Source organism: Thunnus thynnus, chromosome 24 (genome assembly GCF_963924715.1).
Source record: "Thunnus thynnus chromosome 24, fThuThy2.1, whole genome shotgun sequence".
NCBI lineage: Eukaryota > Metazoa > Chordata > Actinopteri > Scombriformes > Scombridae > Thunnus > Thunnus thynnus.
This window is the reverse complement of record NC_089540.1, coordinates 15,584,483-15,611,661: the sequence shown is the minus strand read 5'-3', so window position 1 is coordinate 15,611,661 and position 27,179 is coordinate 15,584,483. Positions and strand designations below refer to the sequence as shown.

Sequence of the window (27,179 nt, the reverse complement as noted above, 5' to 3'; positions counted from 1 at the left end):
CTCTGCAGTACAGCTGAAGACTCGCCTGGTCTTGACCTTTTAAATATGGAACCTTCAAGGCTTTTTTATGGCTTCAAAGACTTCAGACATACAGATACAGAAAGGCAGACTGTCTCTGGTGCCTTTCAGTGTGTTTATCAATGAACCTCTACTTTACATTTTCAGCTCTGATTAGGAAGTTATCTTCTGATGTTGCCACTAAGCAGAAGAAATAAGAGAAGTCCTGTAATTTCATTTACATTCAGAGAGAGATGGAGAACAACAATCAATAAAGGTTCCTAATCAAACATGAATCAGGGACGTTGTGGTTCATGGTTGACGCTTCACCTCTTAATTCCAATTTTTGCCACTCCTATAACTGAATAGTATCATGTATGTTTAATATAATGTATGTTGTTATTATTTTCTCTTTCTGTAATCATCTTCTTTCTTTTTTGTGATTTGACACTAAAAAATAAACTAATTATTGTCACATTTCCATTAAATAGATTAAGAGTGTCAGGTCCTGGGTGGATGTTTTATGGACCTCAGAAATTGTTGAGATCAGTATTAAATGATAAAAGAATTGTCACAACCACAATACATCTGTCAGACAGTGAAACTTCTAGTTTACTGCAGTTATAACGGTTCAAGAAAAAAAAGTTGTTCTTACCCTCATCCAACCTTTCTAGATACTCTGTGAAATAAATAAAGAATTGTCACAACCATGATGCATCTATCACACAGTGAATCCATATTAGAAGTTTTTTAACTGCTGCTATTCAAACAAATGTTGGTCAGATATGTCTTTGTCAGTATTTAGTTGCAAATAAATCTATTTGTCAGAACACATGTTTTAATTTTATCTGTTAAAACTAACAGCAGTATGATTGATGACTGTAAAACTTCATTTGTCTGTTAGGAAAACATCACATTACTAAATCAACAACAACAAACAATGTGTCCAATTTGAGGCTTTTTTATTTAATTGATTTTTAAAATTCAGCGATTAAAAAAAAGTACATTGAATGCATTTGAAACACTGGTTTTTGTAAAAGTTTAGATATTAATTACTTTTAAGTGCTGGATGCTTGAAAACAGAACATTATTTAAAATATTGTCATGTTAAATACTCTAAAATTATTAAAGACAAATAGGTGACCAATGTAAAAATGTTCTATCTTACCTTGCCATATCCTTTCAGCAGCTTCTCCTGTATTGAAGATGAATAAGTGTGTGTTAACTCACTGGAATTCTGCATTAATCATGTTTTGTTTCATAATTAGGTTTTATAAGTTACGTTTTCTTTTGTGAATGTCAAACTTGTGCAACATGGGTATTAATAATACATTTGTAACATTCATAACTGCTCTTTTATCTGGTGGTTTTGTTTAGTTGAGAAAGTTGTAGAGATTAAATACCTGAATTAATTACAGATGTTGAAGGTGGCCTTTACAAACACAGCTTCTCATTAACAAATAGAACAATATTAATAGTATTAACAGAGTGGACAATATGTGTAGAGTCATGAGAGATGGGTTTTCCTAATACTCTGACAATGTTGTCAGAGGTGAGGAAGAATCAGCCAAAGAAAATGTAATGAGTCATACGTTTTAGTTTAGTGACAACACACAGTCTCTGCAGTACAGCTGAAGACTCGCCTGGTCTTGACCTTTTAAATATGGAACCTTCAAGGCTTTTTTATGGCTTCAAAGACTTCAGACATACAGATACAGAAAGGCAGATTGTCTCTGGTGCCTTTCAGTGTGTTTATTAATGAACCTCTACTTTACATTTTCAGCTCTGATTAGGAAGTTGTCTTCTGATGTTGCCACTAAGCAGAAGAGATAAAGAAGTCCTGTAATTTCATTTACATTTAGAGAGAGATGGACAAAAACAATCAATAAAGGTTCCTAATCAAACATGAATCAGGGACGTTGTGGTTCATGGTCGACGCTTCACCTCTTAAATCCAATTTTTGCCACTCCTATAACTGAATAGTATCATGTATGTTTAATATAATGTATGTTGTTATTATTTTCTCTTTCTGTAATTGTCTTCTTTCATTTTTTGTGATTTGACACTAAAAAATAAACTAATTATTGTCAGATTTCCATTAAATAGATTGAGAGTTTCCAGGTCCTGGGTGGATGTTTTATAAACCTCAGAAATTGTTGAGATCAGTATTAAATGATAAAAGAATTGTCACAACCACAATACATCTGTCAGACAGTCAAACTTCTAGTTTACTGCAGTTATAACGGTTCAAGAAAAAAAAATTGTTGTTCTTACCCATATTCCACCTTTTGTGAACCACTGTGAAATGAATAAAGAATTGTCACAACCATGATGCATCTATCACACAGTGAATCCATATTACAAGTTTTTTAACTGCTGCTATTCAAACAAATGTTGGTCAGATATGTCTGTGTCAGTATTTAGTTGCAAATAAATTTATTTGTCAGAATACATGTTTTAATTTTATCTGTTTAAACTAACAGCAGTATGATTGAGGACTGTAAAACTTCATTTGTCTGTTAGGAAAATATCACATTACTAAATCAACAACAACTAACAATGTGTCCAATTTGAGACTTTTTTATTTCATTGATTTTTAAAATTCAGCAATTTAAAAAAAGTACATTGAATGCATTTGAAACACTTTCTTTTACTTGTAAAAGTTTAGATATTAATTACTTTTAAGTGCTGGATGCATGAAAACAGAACATTATTTAAAATATTGTCATGTTCAATACTCTAAAATTATTAAAGACAAATAGGTGACCAATGTGAAAATGTTCTATCTTACCTTGCCATGATCTTACAACAGCTTCTCCTGTATTGAAGATGAATAAGTGTGTGTTAACTCACTGGAATTCTTCATTAATCATGTTTTGTTTCATAATTAGGTTTAATAAGTTACATTTTCTTCAGTGGATGTCAAACTTGTGCAACATGGGTATTAATAATACATTTGTAACAATCATAACTGCTCTTTTATCTGGTGGTTTTGTTTAGTTGAGAAAGTTGTAGAGATTAAATACCTGAATTAATTACAGATGTTGAAGGTGGCCTTTACAAACACAGCTTCTCATTAACAAATAGAACAATATTAATAGTATTAACAGAGTGGACAATATGTGTAGAGTCATGAGAGATGGGTTTTCCTAATACTCTGACAATGTTGTCAGAGGTGAGGAAGAATCAGCCAAAGAAAATGTAATGAGTCATACGTTTTAGTTTAGTAACAACACACAGTCTCTGCAGTACAGCTGAAGACTCGCCTGGTCTTGACCTTTTAAATATCGAACCTTCAAGACTTTTTTATGGCTTCAAAGACTTCAGACATACAGATACAGAAAGGCAGACTGTCTCTGGTGCCTTTCAGTGTGTTTATCAATGAACCTCTACTTTACATTTTCAGCTCTGATTAGGAAGTTGTCTTCTGATGTTGCCACTAAGCACAAGAGATAAAGAAGTCCTGTAATTTCATTTACATTTAGAGAGAGATGGAGAACAACAATCAATAAAGGTTCCTAATCAAACATGAATCAGGGACGTTGTGGTTCATGGTCGATGCTTCACCTCTTAAATCCAATTTTTGCCACTCCTATAACTGAATAGTATCATGTATGTTTAATATAATGTATATTGTTATTATTTTCTCTTTCTGTAATTGTCTTCTTTCTTTTTTGTGATTTGACACTAAAAAATAAACTTATTATTGTCACATTTCAATTAAATAGATTAAGAGTTTCCAGGTCCTGGGTGGATGTTTTATGGACCTCAGAAATTGTTGAGATCAGTATTAAACGATAAAAGAATTGTCACAACCACAATACATCTGTCAGACAGTCAAACTTCTAGTTTACTGCAGTTATAACAGTTCAAGAAAAAAATGAGTTCTTCTTACCCCAATCCAACCATTCAAGATAATCTGTGAAATGAATAAAGAATTGTCACAACCATGATGCATCTGTCAGACAGTGCAACTTATAGTTTACTGCAGTTATAACGGTTCAAGAAAAAAAAACAGTTGTTCTTACCCTGTCTCCTCCATTCAAGATGCTCTGTGAAACAAATAAAGAATTGTCACAACCATGATGCATCTATCACACAATGAATCCATATTACAAGTTTTTTAACTGCTGCTATTCAAACAAATGTTGGTCAGATATGTCTTTGTCAGTATTTAGTTGCAAATAAATCTATTTGTCAGAATACATGTTTTAATATTATCTGTTAAAACTAACAGCAGTATGATTGATGACTGTAAAACTTAATTTGTCTGTTAGGAAAACATCACATTACTAAATCAACAACAACTAACAATGTGTCCAATTTGAGACTTTTTTGTTTCATTGATTTTTAAAATTTAGCAATTTAAAAAAAAGTACATTGAATGCATTTGAAACACTGGTTTTTGCTTGTAAAAGTTTAGATATTAATTACTTTTAAGTGCTGGATGCATGAAAACAGAACATTATTTAAAATATTGTCATGTTAAATACTCTAAAATTATTAAAGACAAATAGGTGACCAATGTGAAAATGTTCTATCTTACCTCGCCATTTCTTTTCCTTATCTTCTCCTGTATAGAAGATGAATAAGTGTGTGTTAACTCACTGGAATTCTTCATTAATCATGTTTTGTTTCATAATTAGGTTTTATAAGTTACATTTTCTTTTGTGAATGTCAAACTTGTGCAACATGGGTATTAATAATACATTTGTAACATTCATAACTGCTCTTTTATCTGGTGGTTTTGTTTAGTTGAGAAAGTTGTAGAGATTAAATACCTGAATTAATTACAGATGTTGAAGGTGGCCTTTACAAACACAGCTTCTCATTAACAAATAGAACAATATTAATAGTATTAACAGAGTGGACAATATGTGTAGAGTCATGGGAGATGGCTTTTCCTAATACTCTGACAATGTTCTCAGAGGTGAGGAAGAATCAGCCAAAAAAAATGTAATGAGTCATACGTTTTAGTTTAGTAACAACACACAGTCTCTGCAGTACAGCTGAAGACTCGCCTGGTCTTGACCTTTTAAATATGGAACCTTCAAGACTTTTTTATGGCTTCAAAGACTTCAGACATACAGATACAGAAAGGCAGACTGTCTCTGGTGCCTTTTAGTGTGTTTATCAATGAACCTCTACTTTACATTTTCAGCTCTGATTAGGAAGTTGTCTTCTGATGTTGCCACTAAGCACAAGAGATAAAGAAGTCCTGTAATTTCATTTACATTTAGCGAGAGATGGAGAACAACAAGCAATAAAGGTCCCTAATCAAACATGAATCAGGGACGTTGTGGTTCATGGTCGACGCTTCACCTCTTAAATCCAATTTTTGCCACTCCTATAACTGAATAGTATCATGTATGTTTAATATAATGTATGTTGTTATTATTTTCTCTTTCTGTAATTGTCTTCTTTCATTTTTTGTGATTTGACACTAAAAAATAAACTAATTATTGTCAGATTTCCATTAAATAGATTGAGAGTTTCCAGGTCCTGGGTGGATGTTTTATGGACCTCAGAAATTGTTGAGATCAGTATTAAATGATAAAAGAATTGTCACAACCACAATACATCTGTCAGACAGTCAAACTTCTAGTTTACTGCAGTTATAACGGTTCAAGAAAAAAAAAAGAGTCGTTCTTACTCTCTCTCCTCCATTTAAGATGCCCTGTGAAATAAATAAAGAATTGTCACAACCATGATGCATCTATCACACAGTGAATCCATATTAGAAGTTTTTTAACTGCTGCTATTCAAACAAATGTTGGTCAGATATGTCTTTGTCAGTATTTAGTTGCAAATAAATCTATTTGTCAGAATACATGTTTTAATTTTATCTGTTAAAACTAACAGCAGTATGATTGATGACTGTAAAACTTAATTTGTCTGTTAGGAAAACATCACATTACTAAATCAACAACAACTAACAATGTGTCCAATTTGAGACTTCTTTATTTCATTGACTTTTAAAATTCAGCAATTTAAGTACATTGAATGCATTTGAAACACTGGTTTTTGCTTGTAAAAGTTTAGATATTAATTACTTTTAAGTGCTGGATGCATGAAAACAGAACATTATTTAAAATATTTCATGTTAAATACTCTAAAATTATTAAAGACAAATAGGTGACCAATGTGAAAATGTTCTTTCTTACCTTGCCATATCCTTTCAGCAGCTTCTCCTGAAATTGAATTCTTCATTAATCATGTTTTGTTTCATAATTAGGTTTTATAAGTTACATTTTCTTTTGTGAATGTCAAACTTGTGCAACATGGGTATTAATAATACATTTGTAACATTCATAACTGCTCTTTTATCTGATGGTTTTGTTTAGTTGAGAAAGTTGTAGAGATTAAATACCTGAATTAATTACAGATGTTGAAGGTGGCCTTTACAAACACAGCTTCTCATTAACAAATAGAACAATATTAATAGTATTAACAGAGTGGACAATATGTGTAGAGTCATGAGAGATGGGTTTTCCTAATACTCTGACAATGTTGTCAGAGGTGAGAAAGAATCAGCCAAAGAAAATGTAATGAGTCATACGTTTTAGTTTAGTGACAACACACAGTCTCTGCAGTACAGCTGAAGACTCGCCTGGTCTTGACCTTTTAAATATCGAACCTTCAAGACTTTTTTATGGCTTCAAAGACTTCAGACATACAGATACAGAAAGGCAGACTGTCTCTGGTGCCTTTCAGTGTGTTTATCAATGAACCTCTACTTTACATTTTCCGCTCTGATTAGGAAGTTGTCTTGTGGAGTTTAGCGTAAACTCAGGCAGGAAGACTCTCTTTAACCATTTATTCATTCTCACTCCTCTTGCTCTCCTGTTTCTCCCGCTTTCACATCAGCTGATTAGGGGCGTTACTCTTGTCATGAAATCAGATTCCTCCACGATCTCTAACTTCCCTTTTCTGTTGCTGTCAGTTGTCATTTCAGCGCAATCATCGCGACTCAGTGGTCATGCTGCTGTGTGCTTCCGTCGTCACGCAGGTCGTTGTATCGGTCACTAGGTCAATAGGTCACTCTATTACTCACGCAAGCGGCGGTTTCAAAGCCGCTCGCTTGTCCTCTGCAACTCCTCAAGACGGCACTCCGAACCCCGCAAAGCAAGCGACCGGCAAAGTCGCTCCAGCGGAGTTTCTCAGTCAACCTCTCTACTTCAGTCAAATCTCAACCAGACCACCCCTACTCTGGCTCTCCTTCACCTGGTCAGTGTATGGGGGCTTCAGGTACGCTCAACTACAGAACTCTAACATTCATAATGCTACTACCTTATTTCTTTCCTCTTTTAAACATGCAACGTTGCTATAAGCGTATTCAGTAGGTTATGTAGACCTATATCAAGTGGACGTATCACCGTCAAGGCATTTCAGCACGCGAATCAGGAGGTGAATTTCAAACAATAAGCGAACACACCACGTTCAACTCATTCAGTCATACAGGCTTTTCTCTCGCTCATCAGTAAGTTAATGCATCTGTTATGTATTTCGGCATGTTGGTCAGTACATACGCATTGCATTATGTATTTGCCCTGTCCAAAAGGCCCTATTTAGCAGCAACACTCTCACTACATAATGCCCCCTCTCTCCCCCCACCTGAACTCTGCATCACGTGACATGGATTTTGGAGCTCATCAGAACTGAGCTAGGTTGACCCGCAGTTTTCCTCAGCATGGTAGTCTGGAATCTGCCACACATCAGACGCTCTTTGGGATTGAGGACTTTGCTTTGTACTAACAGTCATCTAGCGCAAGTGAGTGACCAGTTTGAGCATGTTGTTATAGTTGCTGTTCGTTAGTGAATTATTTCTATGTTAGCCGATCTAAAGGGGCTCATATTCATGTAATCTGCCAACTGTGTAACCTCATATTAGCAGCTACTGTTACCCACATTTACCAGATGTTAATAGGCATCATGCCTCAATCATACGGTTAGGCCTTTATGTTTGGGTTTTGTTGTGTAATATTTACTATATTACCGATAGAATAGCGGACTGAACGGCTACTTGTAGGTCCGCTCGTTAATTAACGGGCGCGCACAACCCGTGCAGTTTAGCAGCTCGTTCAGCCCCCGGATTGATGTCATGCATGTCTACTACTGGCCAATAGATGGCGATGTTGCACTGCTGATGGACATTAACTCACTGTTAGAGGGAATATGCTGATTCAGCCTCAGCTATACCTGTTTAATACATGGCCACATTATGTACCAGCTGTTTGCCAGTTGTGTTGTCTTGTAAAGTGGAAATATATACATTCAGAAAGTAATATAGTTTACCATGTCTACATCAGCCTGTTATACTTTCATGTGGATATCTGACATGTTTATTCTGACTTATTATGTTAATTTACACAGAACCACTGAGTCATCAGACTGTTGTACAAGGATTGTGGTTGTGATGGTGACAATAAATCCATACAAATTCAAGACATCAGCGTGATTCTGATCGATCACCTGCAGCGGGTTCTGCGTGAACAAGTCCAGCACATAATCATAGCAGGGAAACTAGAACTTCCTAACATGCCCTTCAGGCATTTTATACTGTTGTGTGGTGCCTACGCTCTCTATTGCATCTCTGCTTAATTTTTTAATCAGGAGGAAGTAGGAGGAAAGAGCATACAGCACTCAGGATATAAATCAGCCCATACAGAGCACATAGAATCCTGCACACGGCAATCAGTGCATCAGATTAACTTATCAATAACGTTTGGATCCAACCGGAGCACCGAGCCCCGGTTTGTTATTCAGGTTAAAGTGGGAAGAAGCAGCGGGTCTGTCGGGCAGATGAGTGAAGTGGAGCCTGCGGAGGAAGAACCGGTAAACCCCGGTTTCACTACAGGCAGATTCACTCGCTACAGTGGGCGAGGAAATAAAACCAATGAATCAATAAGTACAAACACTTGATTTCTTCACGTGGATCCCACATGCAAACTATTTTGGTTCAGTAAATTTCAGCTGTCAGTCAGACAGGTGAAGGCAGGTTAGTCTGTGGACGGAGACGCTCAACGCCTGTCGGACGCGGTGAGGGGCGAAAGCGCACCGCTGTAAAGGAAAGAGGTTTACTAGATTTGCAACACAAGACAAAACGAGAGCATCATTACGAGATGACAATAATAAACAATAATCGTTTTATGTCAATTATCTTGTTTTCTGATCGTTGGAAGCCAAAATCGTAATCGAAAATAAAATTTGATTAATCGTACAGCCCTGGTCTCATTTTCAGTAAATAGACGATAAAGCAGCTTTAGAGTGTGGCTACGTTGTGATTGACAAGTAGCCACCACGGTGACAACGCTGTTTACGTAACGTAACCATGGCGTAACCTCAGTTCACAGATTATAGGTTTAGCTGCTGCTATTTCACAGTGCGTTTTAGTTCATGACAGTTAATTGTAACATTTGATCGCCTAAATAAAAATTTTGTTCAGCGTTTGGTTGTGATAAAAGACCCTCTAAAGAGTCGGGCGTTCAGTTTCTCTGGTGAGTACATCTTATGCCTTTTTTGCCAGATGAAATTAGCATAAGCATTATTTTATCGCTGTTATCCATAGATTATATGCACCATGCTAACCAAGCTAGCAGCTAGCGCTATGATCAGTTCCTCTCTCTCGTCCAAATATGGTCATTCCTGGCTCCACAAATCAATCATGGCGACTGTCAACTCCAAGATGGTGACGGTCAAATCTCTAAACTCGAGGCTTCAAAACGGCAGTTCCAAACCAATGGGTGACGTCACAGTAACGTCAGTTCCTCACCTCATGCTACCTGTGAGCCACAAACTATGATCTGAATAACTGCCTACTCATATCACGGTGTGCTCCTCTGCATCTTCATATCATTTCCCTGCTTTCTGGTTATCCTCTGCATCGTCATTGGCCTTCTCCCATCATAGCGGACGTTGGCCCTTCTCCCTACATCATGTAATCTTTCATTCTTCTCACACCTTGAGTTTACATGTTTTTGGAGCAGTCTAATATTATATTTTACAATGGATGTTGACCAGCTGGCTATCATGGTACTACAACTAAGGAGGACAGCTACTAGTTTCTCAATAAGCAAACCCATCAGTCAAATGTATCAGCACGTTCATCAGTACATCACTGCGTCACTGTCAGTGTATTTATTATGTTCTTCAGCAGTGGAAGCATCATTCTTCATACGGCCCGACGTCGGCTCACTCTGATTGTCTCAACAGTAGCGATGTTAAATGCTTTAATTTATATTTTACAGCCTCTAAGCAATTTAAACATCAGGTATTGTTCATGTATTAAACTATGCCTCCTTTCCAGTCCTACGTTTCATGTTAACATTTAAAGATCAATATTGTAGCTTTTCAGGTCAGTCCAACCTAGTCAATACAGGAGGTGTTTGTCTCTGCCTGTTTATGTTCGGTTGACTGTTGATTTTAATCTCTCTAGTTCAAAAACATATTTTCTGTGTCAAGCTCAATATTATGCTTCGTCTCTAGCAGATCGTACCATCTTCACAACTAAATGAGGCCTGTTTCATTCCTGCTTGGTAAGTAAGCATTATTTAGGGGAAAACATCAGGCTGTGTATTCTTTTAGTGGTGGGGGCTTGCACCCTTTATTTTGGGGGGATTTATATTGCTGCTGCTCAGGGCAACTCCCTCAACTCAAAATCTCCCGTAGAGTCTGAGTGCAATACTTTTAGACTTAATTATCTCTCATCATCATCTGGTAGAATAAACATTATCTTTACTTCCCTCACTTGTTGTCCTATGTATTGAGCTTTAGATAAGTTCAGTCAGGAAGACTATCTTTGCATGCATACGCTGTTATTTTATTTCTCATGTGTGTTATCATCCTGCATTCACATCTCATGCATCCTACTCGTTATTCCCTGGTCGCCCTGCCAAGGTCGTCAATCGAGATATCAGTTGCTCACATCCGCTGGTCACATCTATCCAATAGCAGCAGCGACACAGTTCCATCGTAGTTTATCATCTGCCGCTGTCTTTCATTTAAATTAGCATTATTCAGGGCTTTCTTTTAGGTCGTGGTGGTTACTTCCACCCCCACCCAAGGTATTTCATCTGCCTTCCTGCTACAACTGTGTCGGTGGTCACCCTCTGCCTACACATCCTCATCGTCCAGACGTCAGCACTGTTCTCACAAATCAAAGATCTCTTAGGCCATAATCTGGTAAGTCATACATATAACTGGTGGTGGTGTCCTGAGTTATGGGTGTCGCAGCTCATTGCTATCATTGCTGATCATGCTAGCAGTTCTTCCTCTCATACAACAAATCTTGTGCATGGTAAAGAGCTATGTCATATCTATGGGTCATTTCACTCTGCTTTCAGGCTATCCTCTCTCTTCCCTCCTTATGAAATGTGCATCAGAACATGGTCTCCATACCTCACGCCACTCACCACTCTTCTAGTGATCACTAACTCACTCTCTTCTATCAACTCTTTTATCTTCCATTCATTCAAGTGTAATGTTTACATTGTCACCAACGTTTATTATCACTGCATTCTGTCTAATTTTCCCTTTTGCATATCTCACTAGAATCCTTCCCTGCCGGTAAGGTAAGGATCAAATATTTGAGTAAGTTTGTATGTCCTCAGTTCTCTTTCTTTGGGGGATTATCCTTTTCTAATCAATCCTCCACCTCCCTCCTTTCATATCTGCTGACATTCACGATGGGGTCTAATCACCAAAGACTCTCACTGTAATCTATCATGCATATTCAATAAATAACATTCACTGAAAAACTGAGTCTCTTCTGATTGAAATGGAGTTTAGCGTAAATTCAGGCAGGAATACTATCTTTAACCATGCATTCATTCCAACTCCTCTCTCTCTCCCTGTTTCTCCCGCTGTCCAATCAGCTGATTAGGGGCGTTACTCTAGTCATCAAATCAGATTCCTCCACAATTTCTAACTGCCAATCACAACTCAGCTGTCAAACTTTAAATCTGTTCCCTTCTCTGTTGCTGTCAGTTGTCATTTCAGAGTGATCGTCGCTCCTCCTCCACCCCATCCAACTCCACGGCTGCGTTCCAGCAGCTCGCTCCTCTCCTCTTCATTCCTGATCACCACCTCATCTTCTCCACTTCATACTTCAGCACCAGGTCTGAGTTCACCAGGAGCCCGCTGCCTTCACCATCAAGATCTGCACCCTTTATTCATCACCACCACCAGTGTCTAGACTCCATCGGGGGGTTATCCTATTCTAATCACGCCTTCACCTCCCCCCTTTCATAAATGTTGACATTCACGATGGGGTCTAATCGCCAAAGACTCTCACTTTCACCTATCATACATGTTCAATAAATAACATTCACTTATATGAAAAACTGAGTCTCTCCTGATTGAACTGATGTTGCAACTAAGCAGAAGAGATAAAGAAGTCCTGTAATTTCATTTATCTTAGATTTGAGGGAAACATCAGCAACATCACTAAAGTAGTTTTCTTCCACCTCTGACACATCGTCCAAGTTCACCCATTTCTAACACAGTCAGATGTAAAAATTCTCATTCATGGTCATTCAAGTCTTGTATTCTGTACTATTAAAAAGATCCAACAAGTCCAAAATGCAGCTGCTACAATTCTTCTGATTCACTGGTTTACGGTTTCATTCAAGTCAAACTACAAACTGCTACCTATTACCTCCTGACCTGTCAAAACTTCTCAGACCTCACATTCCCCCACAAACACTCACATCACAGGATGCAGGTTATCTCATTATTCCAAAGATTACATCCATTTTATTTGAGTAATCATTTTTTGGATGTTTTCTGCCTTTATTGATTAATATCAGTGGAGAGATGACAGAAAATGAGGGACGGGGGGAGAGAGAGATGGGGAACAACAATCAATAAAGGTCCCTAATCAAACATGAATCAGGGACGTTGTGGTTCATGGTCGACACTTCACCTCTTAAATCCAATTTTTGCCACTCCTATAACTGAATAGTATCATGTATGTTTAATATAATGTATGTTGTTATTATTTTCTCTTTCTGTAATTGTCTTCTTTCTTTTTTTGTGATTTGACACTAAAAAATAAACTAATTATTGTCATATTTCCATTAAATAGATTGAGAGTTTCCAGGTCCTGGGTGGATGTTTTATGGACCTCAGAAATTGTTGAGATCAGTATTAAATGATAAAAGAATCGTCACAACCACAATACATCTGTCAGACAGTCAAACTTCTAGTTTACTGCAGTTATAACAGTTCAAGAAAAAAAAGGGTTGTTCTTACCCTTTTTCTTCCATTCAAGATACTCTGTGAAATGAATAAAGAATTGTCACAACCATGATGCATCTATCACACAGTGAATCCATATTAGAAGTTTTTTAACTGCTGCTATTCAAACAAATGTTGGTCAGATATGTCTTTGTCAGTATTTAGTTGCAAATAAATCTATTTGTCAGAATACATGTTTTAATTTTATTTGTTAAAACTAACAGCAGTATGATTGATGATAAAACTTCATTTGTCTGTTAGGAAAACATCACATTACTAAATCAACAACAACTAACAATGTGTCCAATTTGAGGCTTTTAATTTAATTGATTTCTAAAATTCGGTAATTAAAAAAAAAGTACAATGAATGCATTTGAAACACTGGTTTTTACTTGTAAAAGTTTAGATATTAATTACTTTTAAGTGCTGGATGCATGAAAACAGAACATTATTTAAAATATTGTCATGTTAAATACTCTAAAATTATTAAAGGCAAATAGGTGACCAATGTGAAAATGTTCTATCTTACCTTGCCATCTCCTTTCAGCAGCTTCTCCTGTATTGAAGATGGATAAGTGTGTGTTAACTCACTGGAATTCTTCATTAATCATGTTTTGTTTCATAATTAGGTTTTATAAGTTACATTTTCTTTTGTGAATGTCAAACTTGTGCAACATGGGTATTAATAATACATTTGTAACATTCATAACTGCTCTTTTATCTGGTGGTTTTGTTTAGTTGAGAAAGTTGTAGAGATTAATTACAGATGTTGAAGGTGGCCTTTACAAACACAGGTTCTCATTAACAAATATAACAATATTAACAATAGAGAAAATGAGGGACGGGGGAGAGAGAGATGGGGACCAACAATCAAAAAAAGGTCACTAATCAAACATGAATCAGGGACGTTGTGGTTCATGGTCGACGCTTCACCTCTTAAATCCAATTTTTGCCACTCCTATAACTGAATAGTATCATGTATGTTTAATATAATGAACGTTGTTATTATTTTCTCTTTCTGTAATTGTCTTCTTTCTTTTTTTGTGATTTGACATTAAAAAATAAACTAATTATTGTCATATTTCCATTAAATAGATTGAGAGTTTCCAGGTCCTGGGTGGATGTTTTATGGACCTCAGAAATTGTTGAGATCAGTATTAAATGATAAAAGAATTGTCACAACCACAATACATCTGTCAGACAGTCAAACTTCTAGTTTACTGCAGTTATAACGGTTCAAGAAAAAAAAAGTTGTTCTTACCCTCATCCAACCTTTCTAGGAGCTCTGTGAAACAAATAAAGAATTGTCACAACCATGGTGCATCTATCACACAGTGAATCCATATTAGAAGTTTTTTCACTGCTGCTATTCAAACAAATGTTGGTCAGATATGTCTCTGTCAGTATTTAGTTGCAAATAAATCTATTTGTCAGAATACATGTTTTCATTTTATCTGTTAAAACTAACAGCAGTATGATTGATGACTGTAAAATTTAATTTATTTGTTAGGAAAACATCACATTACTAAATCAACAACAACTAACAATGTGTCCAATTTGAGACTTTTTTTCAATTGATGTGTAAAACTTTTATGCATCCCTTAGTGATCAATGAAATTGAAAAAGCACAAAACACACACATGTGTGTGTGTATTACAATAAGAAAATCTAAAAGTTTTAATCCAGTTTTTTGTTGTTGTTTTGTTGTTTGTCCCTTTTGTCTTGTCCTGTGTCATGTGTCTTTGTGTTAATCACTCATTTTGCACTATCAATTTTTTAAAAAAGCACAAAAAACAGCTACTTTTCTGGAAAAAATGTTACGTTTTGTTCAATTTTATTTATTTATTGGTATTATTAGTTACATGATCTATCTTGTTATATTGTCACTGATTTATAATTTGACTGTGGAACTGCTATGTATGTGTAAAAAATGTGTCTGTCATTCCCCTGCTCTGCTTTATAAATAGAAAATAATAATCTGTCACAGTGCAAGAAGAGATAAAGAAGTCCTGTAATTTCATTGATCTTAGATTTGAGGGACACATCAGCAACATCACTAAAGTAGTTTTCTTCCACCTCTGACACATCGTCCAAGTTCACCCATTTCTAACACAGTCAGATGCAAAAATTCTCATTCATGGTGATTCAGGTCTTGTATTCTGTACTATTAAAAAGATCCAACAAGTCCAAAATGCAGCTGCTACAATTCTTCTGATTCACTGGTTTACGGTTTCATTCAAGTCAAACTACAAACTGCTACCTATTACCTCCTTATCTGTCAAAACTTCTCAGACCTCACATTCCTCCACGAACACTCACATCACAGGATGCAGGTTATCTCATTATTCCAAAGATTACACCATTCACATTTTATTTAAGTAAGAACTTTTTGGGCGTTCTATGCTTTTATTGATTATTGATTAGTATCAGTGAAGAGATGACAGAAAATGAGGGACGGGGGGAGAGAGAGATGGAGAACAACAATCAATAAAGGTCCCTAATCAAACATGAACCAGGGACGTTGTGGTTCATGGTCGACGCTTCACCTCTTAAATCCAATTTTTGCCACTCCTATAACTGAATAGTATCATGTATGTTTAATATAATGTATGTTGTTATTATTTTCTCTTTCTGTAATTGTCTTCTTTCATTTTTTGTGATTTGACACTAAAAAATAAACTAATTATTGTCATATTTCCATTAAATAGATTGAGAGTTTCCAGGTCCTGGGTGGATGTTTTATGGACCTCAGAAATTGTTGAGATCAGTATTAAATGATAAAAGAATTGTCACAACCACAATACATCTGTCAGACAGTCAAACTTCTAGTTTACTGCAGTTATAACGGTTCAAGAAAAAAAAGAGTTGTTCTCACCCTTATCCAACCTTTCTAGATACTCTGTGAAATGAATAAAGAATTGTCACAACCATGATGCATCTATCACACAGTGAATCCATATTAGAAGTTTTTTAACTTCTGAGACTTTTTTATTTAATTGACTTTTAAAATTCAGCAATTAGAAAAAAAGTACATTGAATGCATTTGAAACACTGGTTTTTACTTGTAAAAGTTTAGATATTAATTACTTTTAAGTGCTGGATGCATGAAAACAGAACATTATTTAAAATATTGTCATGTTAAATACTCTAAAATGATTAAAGACAAATAGGTGACCAATGTGAAAATGTTCTATCTTACCTTGCCATATCATTTCAGCAGCTTCTCCTGTATAGAAGATGAATAAGTGTGTGTTAACTCACTGGAATTCTTCATTAATCATGTTTTGTTTCATAATCAGTTTTTATAAGTTACATTTTCTTTTGTGAATGTCAAACTTGTGCAACATGGGTATTAATAATACATTTGTAACATTCATAACTGCTCTTTTATCTGGTGGTTTTGTTTAGTTGAGAAAGTTGTAGAGATTAAATACCTGAATTAATTACAGATGTTGAAGGTGGCCTTTACAAACACAGCTTCTCATTAACAAATAGAACAATATTAATAGTATTAACAGAGTGGACAATATGTGTAGAGTCATGAGAGATGGGTTTTCCTAATACTCTGACAATGTTGTCAGAGGTGAGGAAGAATCAGCCAAAGAAAATGTAATGAGTCATACGTTTTAGTTTAGTGACAACACACAGTCTCTGCAGTACAGCTGAAGACTCGCCTGGTCTTGACCTTTTAAATATGGAACCTTCAAGGCTTTTTTATGGCTTCAAAGACTTCAGACATACAGATACAGAAAGGCAGACTGTCTCTGGTGCCTTTCAGTGCTTTTATCAATGAACCTCTACTTTACATTTTCAGCTCTGATTAGGAAGTTGTCTTCTGATGTTGCCACTAAGCAGAAGAGATAAAGAAGTCCTGTAATTTCATTTACATTCAGAGAGAGATGGAGAACAACAAGCAATAAAGGTCCCTAATCAAACATGAATCAGGGACGTTGTGGTTCATGGTCGACGCTTCACCTCTTAAATCCAATTTTTGCCACTCCTATAACTGAATAGTATCATGTATGTTTAATATAATGTATGTTGTTATTATTTTCTCTTTCTGTAATTGTCTTCTTTCATTTTTTGTGATTTGACACTAAAAAATAAACTAATTATTGTCAGATTTCCATTAAATAGATTGAGAGTTTCCAGGTCCTGGGTGGATGTTTTATAAACCTCAGAAATTGTTGAGATCAGTATTAAATGATAAAAGAATTGTCACAACCACAATACATCTGTCAGTCAAACTTCTAGTTTACTGCAGTTATAACGGTTGAAGAAAAAAAAAAGAGTCGTTCTTACTCTCTCTCCTCCATTTAAGATGCCCTGTGAAATAAATAAAGAATTGTCACAACCATGATGCATCTATCACACAGTGAATCCATATTAGAAGTTTTTTAACTGCTGCTATTCAAACAAATGTTGGTCAGATATGTCTTTGTCAGTATTTAGTTGCAAATAAATCTATTTGTCAGAATACATGTTTTAATTTTCTGTTAAAACTAACAGCAGTATGATTGATGACTGTAAAACTTCATTTGTCTGTTAGGAAAACATCACATTACTAAATCAACAACAACTAACAATGTATCCAATTTTTGAAAATTCAGCAATTAAAGAAAAGTACATTGAATGCATTTGAAACACTGGTTTTTGCTTGTAAAAGCTTAGATATGAATTAATTATAAGTGCTGGATGCATGAAAACAGAACATTATTTAAAATATTGTTATGTTAAATACTCTAAAATGATTAAAGACAAATAGGTGACCAATGTGAAAATGTTCTATCTTACCTTGCCATCTCCTTTCATCATCTTCTCCTGTATAGAAGATGAATAAGTGTGTGTTAACTCACTGGAATTCTTCATTAATCATGTTTTGTTTCATAATTAGGTTTTATAAGCTACAGACTGTCTCTGGTGCCTTTCAGTGTGTTTATCAATGAACCTCTACTTTACATTTTCAGCTCTGATTAGGAAGTTGTCTTCTGATGTTGCCACTAAGCACAAGAGATAAAGAAGCCTGTAATTTCATTTATCTTAGATTTGAGGGACACATCAGCAACATCACTAAAGTAACTTTCTTCCACCTCTGACACATCGTCCAAGTTCACCCATTTCTAACACAGTCAGATGTAAAAATTCTCATTCATGGTCATTCAGGTCCTGTATTCTGTACTATTAAAAAGATCCAACAAGTCCAAAATGCAGCTGCTACAATTCTTCTGATTCACTGGTTTACGGTTTCATTCAAGTCAAACTACAAACTGCTACCTATTACCTCCTGACCTGTCAAAACTCCTCAGACCTCACATTCCCCCACGTACACTCACATCACAGGATGCAGGTTATCTCATTATTCCAAAGATTACACCATTCACATTTTAAGTAATACATTTTTTGGGTGTTCTATGCTTTTACTGATTAGTATCAGTGAAGAGATGACAGAGAATGAGGGACGGGGGGAGAGAGAGCCACAGCTCAAATACTCTGGCTCTCCTTCCACTCATCGCCAGATTGTTCAGTCACCTCAGTGGTAGCTACTCTCTCGGCCACTCAGTATTATCAATACTAGAGTTATTTTCATGTGCTCTCTTTTTGTGCTTCCACTAATCCAACTTCTCCTGTGCCCAGAAGGTTGTTCATTCAACACAGTTAAAGAAAGCTGCGCTTACTTAAAAAAGTCTGGCTAGAATTAACGTCAACTTTCACTTGAGGCTCAAGCTGTTCCACTAATGCAGCTCAGCCGTATCTAGTAAACGCTAAATCTAGCCAGACTGGAATAAGCTTGCAGTGTGCACGTGCTCAGAGTACATAAGCAGCCCAGAACAGTTGATTGTCAAAAAGACGATACTATGTCGCAAAAAGAATTGAAAACTAGAGCACAGCAGAACAAACCTGCTGATGAAACTATATGAAGAATTTAAAGGGGTTTTCACCAAAAAGGGCAAAACTGCTACAATTAACAAGGTGAAGGAGATGGTTTGACACAAAACTGATGACAGATTAAATATCTAACTGTAGATGGGTAGTGATGGCCTAAAGGTTAGAAGAGCGAACTTATGACTAAAAGGTTGATGGTTCAATCCCTTCATCTGGCTTGATGAGTCTGCGAGGGGAAAGTGAAGAGCAGCGCTTATCCCTGTTCATGGTTTTATCTTTATTTGTTAATAAATGAACATTCAGATCAGTGACTGTGGTTATATTATCACTAGGCTAGATAATATCAGATGTATAATTAAAGTTATGATGTAGGCAACTTAAGAGAACCAACTTTCCAATATTATCATACTCTGACACATTTTCTCTTTCACATAATGTCCATTTACAAGCATCGATAAAAGTCAAAAATTAAGTTTCAGTTGGAAATGAAGAAACTGGAGAAAGATATAAATACAGTGGAAACTGCTTAGAGTGATCACGTCTGTCCGGGTCAAATATCACTATAAACAGATTATCATTATAACCTTTTCTTTTTCTTTATTTCCCATACATATTTATTAGCCTACATGAATATAAGTTACTGAATTTTATTGATTGTTTCAAAATACAGTACAGCTGTTTCAAACACAGTGTGCACACATTGTTGAAGCAGCAGGTTCTGACTTTTGCCAGTGACAAGTTCCTTCTTTTCCCCGGCGGCAGAACAGGTGAAGATAACGGTGAATTTTACTTAAATTTCTCCTCCCTTTTATTGTCATCAGCTTCAAGGAGACGTTTGTCATTGAGAAAAAATGATTTTCTGTCTCCGTCATGATTTCAGTGTTTACGCAGCAGCAGCCGCTTATCACGGGAGTAAAGTACAAAAAATAGATTAATCTAGTTTGAAATGTTTTTCCATATGTTGTCATGTATGAAGAGACAAAAAATGAACTCTGTAGGTGGACTACTTGATTTCTATAGGCGACTGATTTAAACAGCAAACATTTTGTATAGGAATGATTCTGTCTCAGAGCTTTTTGATCCATATAAACAGCTGATCACTGTAACTGTGATCACTATAAGCGGTTACCACTGTATACATTTAAACACAGCAGAAGGTCATGGTTTGAACTTTATTTAATTCTCTTTTTGTCTTCACAGCTTGAACAAAATGAGTGAATGAATAAATAAATAACTTCAAAATAACACCGGCACACTTTCATTTCTTAAATTATGAATGCTAAGCTTTTAAAGAAAAGAGTCCAGTCCAACACAGAAGTGACCACAAATAAAATGAGGATTTACTGAAGTATTTTTGTAAAAGTCTCTCACAGTTCTTCTATTTTATGTTTCTGAACACGGACAAGTGATGCGAGTTGGAAAAGACACTTGATGGAACCGTCTTTTAAGAGTCTGTTTCCGTCCGTCAGACATTCTTTGACACACAGCTAAATTAAGCTTCACCATTAACCTGCCACGGAGCAGCTAGTTCTGCTGACTAAGTTACCATGGTTACTGGGCTGGGACTCATATAAACCGCAGTGATGGAGCGGAGCTCTCACTTAGCCAGCTTGATGACACCCCTCAGGTCTCCAGTGTCAACCCGTCTACCTGGTCATCTGTTGTTCTACAGCCACCCCACGCCAAGCGCACCCAGCCACCTGCCTCTCACTGCCACACAACCCCTCTCCAGCCTGCCTGCCCCTCCCTTCTACCCTCCATAACCAAAGGCCGCTCAACCATCTTTTCTCATCCATCCCTCTGTTTTCTGTGTTTTTCTTTCTTTTTTTGTGATTTGACACTAAAAAATAAACTAATTATTGTCATATTTCCATTAAATAGATTGAGAGTTTCCAGGTCCTGGGTGGATGTTTTATGGACCTCAGAAATTGTTGAGATCAGTATTAAATGATAAAAGAATTGTCACAACCACAATACATCTGTCAGACAGTGAAACTTCTAGTTTACTGCAGTTATAACAGTTCAAGAAAAAAATAGTTGTTCTTACCCTCATCCAACCTTTTTAGGAACGCTGTGAAATGAATAAAGAATTGTCACAACCATGATGCATCTATCACACAATGAATCCATATTAGAAGTTTTTTAACTGCTACTATTGAAAAAACATTGGTCAGATATGTCTTTGTCAGTATTTAGTTGCAAATAAATCTATTTGTCAGAATACATGTTTTAATTTTCTGTTAAAACTAACAGCAGTATGATTGATGACTGTAAAACTTAATTTGTCTGTTAGGAAAACATCACATTACTAAATCAAAAACCAACTAACAATGTGTCCAATTTGAGACTTTTTTATTTCATTGATTTTTAAAATTCAGCAATTCAAAAAAGTACATTGAATGCATTTGGAACACTGGTTTTTACTTGTTAAAGTTTAGATATTAATTACTTTTAAGTGCTGTATGCATGAAAACAGAACATTATTTAAAATATTGTCCTGTTAAATACTCTAAAATTATGAAAGACAAATAGGTGACCAATGTGAAAAATGTTCTATCTTACCTTTCCATCTTCTTTCATCGTCTCCTGTATTGAAGATGAATAAGTGTGTTAATTCACTGGAATTCTTCATTAATCATGTTTTGTTTCATAATTAGGTTTTATAAGTTACATATTCTTTTGTGAATGTCAAACTTGTGCAACATGGGTATTAATAATACATTTGTAACATTCATAACTGCTCTTTTATCTGGTGGTTTTGTTTAGTTGAGGAAGTTGTAGAGATTAAATACCTGAATTAATTACAGATGTTGAAGGTGGCCTTTACAAACACAGCTTCTCATTAACAAATAGAACAATATTAATAGTATTAACAGAGTGGACAATATGTGTAGAGTCATGGGAGATGGCTTTTCCTAATACTCTGACAATGTTGTCAGAGGTGAGGAAGAATCAGCCAAAGAAAATGTAATGAGTCATACGTTTTAGTTTAGTGACAACACACAGTCTCTGCAGTACAGCTGAAGACTCGCCTGGTCTTGACCTTTTAAATATGGAACCTTCAAGGCTTTTTTATGGCTTCAAAGACTTCAGACATACAGATACAGAAAGGCAGACTGTCTCTGGTGCCTTTCAGTGTGTTTATCAATGAACCTCTACTTTACATTTTCAGCTCTGATTAGGAAGTTGTCTTCTGATGTTGCCACTAAGCACAGGAGATAAAGAAGTGCTGTAATTTCATTTACATTTAGAGAGAGATGGAGAACAACAATCAATAAAGGTTCCTAATCAAACATGAATCAGGGACGTTGTGGTTCATGGTCGACGCTTCACCTCTTAAATCCAATATTTGCCACTCCTATAACTGAATAGTATCATGTATGTTTAATATAATGAATGTTGTTATTATTTTATCTTTCTGTAATTGTGTTCTTTCTTTTTTTGTGATTTGACACTAAAAAATAAACTAATTATTGTCATATTTCCATTAAATAGATTGAGAGTTTCCAGGTCCTGGGTGGATGTTTTATGGACCTCAGAAATTGTTGAGATCAGTATTAAATGATAAAAGAATTGTCACAACCACAATACATCTGTCAGATAGTCAAACTTCTAGTTTACTGCAGTTATAACAGTTCAAGAAAAAAAAAGTTGTTCTTACCCTTTCTCCTCCATTTAAGATGCCCTGTGAAATAAATAAATAATTGTTACAACCATGATGCATCTATCACACAGTGAATCCACTCATTTTGCATCCATTTTTTTAAAAAGCACAAAAAACAGCTACTTTTCTAGAAAAAAATGTTATGTTTTGTCAAATTTTATTTATTTATTGGTATTATTAGTTACATGATCTATCTTGTTATATTGTTACTGACTTATAATTTGACTGTGGAACTGCTATGTATGTGTAAAAAATGTGTCTGTCATTTCCCTGCTCTGCTTTATAAATAGAAAAATAATAATCTGTCACAGTGCAAGAAGAGATAAAGAAGTCCTGTAATTTCATTTATCTTAGATTTGAGGGACACATCAGCAACATCACTAAAGTAGTTTTCTTCCACCTCTGACACATCGTCCAAGTTCACCCATTTCTAACACAGTCAGAAGCAGAAATTCTCATTCATGGTCATTCAGGTCTTGTATTCTGTACTATTAAAAAGATCCAACAAGTCCAAAATGCAGCTGCTATGACCCTTCTGATAACCAAAAGATTTGAAAACATAACACCAACTCGTTTCACTGGTTTACGGTTTCATTTGGGTCAAAAAGCCCAGTCTCACATCAAAATGTATAATACCTACGTTGGTCCACGGTGCAAAACTTATTAGTTTCACAACAACAGCTCTAAAATTGTGAGATGACTAAGTTTTTTCTTTGGCCTATTATTTTCTATTGGACTGCATTTGCATCACGTTATTGTGAAGTTTGTGCCTGCAAAAACAAACAAAATGGCTGACATTTCTTTTATTCTCATTGGATAATGCAAGATTTTAGGATAGTTTCGGCATTAAAATGCATTTTGATGACATGCTAACGAGAAATGTGTATTTTATTTTCATAATATTTGTTTAGTGAATGTATATGACGTTTAGTTTGTTAGTAATTATGAAGGTTGTTTCAGGTCTCGCTAGAAAATTGTAAGAATCCAACATTTTCTATCATTGCTATGGTAGTTGCTGTCGCTGAAACCTTTGCGTTCTGTAGTTATCTGAGCTGTTCTGTTATTTGTGTTATTTTATGAAACTGTTTGATGATGTTATTTTAATACAAATGTTTTCCTCACTTTCCTCACTGTCAACATGTTAAAGTTTTCTTTTAATTATATTTTTAACATTTATCAACACAAAAACACAAAAGTGTCCTTGATAACTTAACAATATGATAGGTTTATCTTAAGGCCATCCGTTTTAACTATTTCTCCTTCGATTCTGAGAAATAACGTTTTTCTGTCTGGTTTTAATAGCAGAAGGCTAATGAAGAACATTGTGTTGTGGGCAGATGTGGCGCGTTCGACTACTGTTTTGGGTTGTCTGCCATCAGTGGGCTTCATTCCATTTCAAATTGCTGCTGTCCACTGTAACCTGAATCCAAACGCCACCATCTCTGTTAAGAAAAGGTGTTTTATAGCCTGTGATTGTAAAATGTGAAGTTGCTCATTTAATTTTATATTTTCAAGAATATGTGGCTTATGATATTTAATATGAAATCATCTTTCTTAAAAAATAGTCCTCCTCAATGCATATTGTGTGTGTGTGTGTATGTGTGTGTGTGTGTGTGTGTGTGTGTGTGTGTGTGTACAACATTGAAGACAGGGTTGTCAAACTGGACGTTACACTTCACATCCCTCATTTATTTCCTGCACTTGTCACTTTCATATATTTCATTAAACTGGACTTTACATTCTGCGTTGCATTCAACCTCCACTGTTACATAACTTAATTATTTATGACATCATGTTTAATTTTTGTTCTTGTCACTTTCATATATTTAATACACTTCATTTCTTTGTCCATGTAGCACAGTCCATATTTCCTTTGTAGTCAATATTTAATTTCAAGTTTTATATCCCATTTCAAAACTTTTACTATTCTATTCAGTACATAGATTTTAAAACTTCAATTCATTTTAATATTACTTTGTTTATTTCATTATTATCATTTTTGCCTTACTTTTGTCTATTTTCATTCTTCTGTGTTACATTTTTTGGGAGCAAACATTAAGACTGATTCTTTGTATGGTTGCGTTGGCTAATAAAACAGATTGAACGGGCTGCTGTATGTCATGCTGACATAAAATCCCAAAACCAAGAATCATAAAGATACAAAAAATCTCCAGGGTTGTGTGAATAGTAACCTATGCATGAATGAGAACAGTTTGGTCTTTTCAGCCCTAACCATAACCCAAGCACTTCAGACCTTCCTCCAAGCCTGCACTAATGTACTAGATTGTCAGCAGTATTGTTATCTCTGAAGGTGACTCATTTCCACTAAAAAAGAAAAAAAAAACAATCAAACACAAAGCTTTATTTTACATACTGGGCCTTCAACGTGATCTCTGAAACTAGGCCTGGGATGGCTTGTGTCCATGAAATGAGAAAATTAAAACTTTGTCGTAGAGCTAAACCAAAGACATCGTTGGAAAGGTCTCAACCTGGAGAGTAACATATGTCAATATGAAGACTGTACATGGCTCCTGCTTTGAAATACTGACCTTTGAACCTTGACCTCTGTCAGATATGAGTAAAATATGGTTTGAATTAAGTTTCACTCATTTAACAATTAGATATTTAATATATGATTACACAAATGTGTTTATCATCCCCTTAAATTCCTAAGAGTGCTCTCAATTCAGTATTTACAACTTCAAATTCTAGGAAAAACACTAATATTTTTTAAAATCTACAATTCCCTCGAGCTGCACCATGCAGCTTGGTACAAATCAGCACCAGAGTTGTAGTTCATCCGGTGTGCAAAGTAGAGTTGTAAAATAGGGTCATGACAAGATATATGTACTGAATATATCAAATGTCTAGTATAGCCAGACTAGTAATCACACTACATCTAGATTATCTATATTAAGAAAAAGTAAAGATCTTGTTTTATTTGAGATATTTTAGCCAAAAAGGAGTCAAACGCACTAAGTGTGTGTGTGTGTGTGTGAGAGAATGGGGTGGGGGAACCCAATGAACCAACTGCACACAAAAATCTTAATCAGTTTGGAATAAATTCACTAATTAAAAGTAAATAGCACATATAATAGTAAATAAAAGTTTCGTAACGTAACACAAAATTGACTATGTTTGTCTCCATAGTAACGGTCAATGAGGCTTTTGGGTAATGAAGCCGCTCCCGCAATTGAAAACTGACAAAAAAAACCTTTATTTCTCAGAATCGAAAGAGAAATAATTAAAACTGATGGCCTTAACATTGACCTATCATTTTGCTGAGTTATCAAGGAAACTTTTGTGGTTTTTTTTGTTGACAAATGTTAAAATATCATTAAAAGAAAACCTTGACACGTTGACAGTAAGGAAAATACTTCCTGTTGGCTGATACTCCAGTCAGCCAATCATTAAGCTTCAAATTCTGGATTTCAAATTCAATTAATTTCTCCATCTAAACTCTACTTTAAACTCTACTTTTTTAAATTGAAATAACATCATCAAACACTTCCATGAAATAACACAAATAACATAACAGGTCAGATAACTACACAACACAAAGACAATGATTCAACAACATGCAACTACGTGGTTTCAGTGGCAGCAGGGTCCATAGTCATATTTCCATTAAATAGATTGAGAGTTTCCAGGTCCTGGGTGGATGTTTTATGGACCTCAGAAATTGTTGAGATCAGTATTAAATGATAAAAGAATTGTCACAACCACAATACATCTGTCAGACAGTCAAACTTCTAGTTTACTGCAGTTATAACGGTTCAAGAAAAAAAAGTTGTTCTTACCCTTATCCAACCTTTCTAGATACTCTGTGAAATAAATAAAGAATTGTCACAACCATGATGCATCTATCACACAGTGAATCCATATTAGAAGTTTTTTAACTGCTGCTATTCAAAAAATGTTGGTCAGATATGTCTTTGTCAGTATTTAGTTGCAAATAAATCTATTTGTCAGAATACATGTTTTAATTTCATCTGTTAAAACTAACAGCAGTATGATTGATGACTGTAAAACTTCATTTGTCTGTTAGGAAAACATCACATTACTAAATCAACAACAACTAACAATGTGTTCAATTTGAGACTTTTTTATTTAATTGATTCTTAAAATTCAGCAATATAAAAAAAGTACATTAAATGCATTTGAAACACTGGTTTTTACTTGTAAAATTTAGATATTAATTACTTTTAAGTGCTGGATGCATGAAAACAGAACATTATTTAAAATATTGTCATGTTAAATACTCTAAAATTATTAAAGACAAATAGGTGACCAATGTGAAAATGTTCTATCTTACCTTGCCATTCACTTTCAGCAGCTTCTCCTGTATTGAAAATGAATACGTGTGTGTTAACTCACTGGAATTCTTCATTAATCATGT

At 35.3% G+C, this 27,179-nt stretch overlaps 2 long non-coding RNA genes across 2 annotated transcripts; one reads left to right on the top strand and one right to left on the bottom strand.

Annotated features, from left to right (window-relative positions):
• Window positions 1–651: 651 nt before the first annotated feature.
• Window positions 652–26,906, bottom strand: LOC137177294 (uncharacterized). The gene is made up of 3 exons (XR_010926056.1): window positions 26,581–26,906; window positions 18,028–18,054; window positions 652–676 (listed from the first exon to the last, which is right to left on the bottom strand). It is a non-coding gene; the product is annotated as an uncharacterized lncRNA (long non-coding RNA).
• On the top strand, window positions 10,870–12,520 carry LOC137177318 (uncharacterized). The gene is made up of 3 exons (XR_010926069.1): window positions 10,870–11,178; window positions 11,548–11,567; window positions 11,983–12,520. It is a non-coding gene; the product is annotated as an uncharacterized lncRNA (long non-coding RNA).
• Window positions 26,907–27,179: the final 273 nt, after the last annotated feature.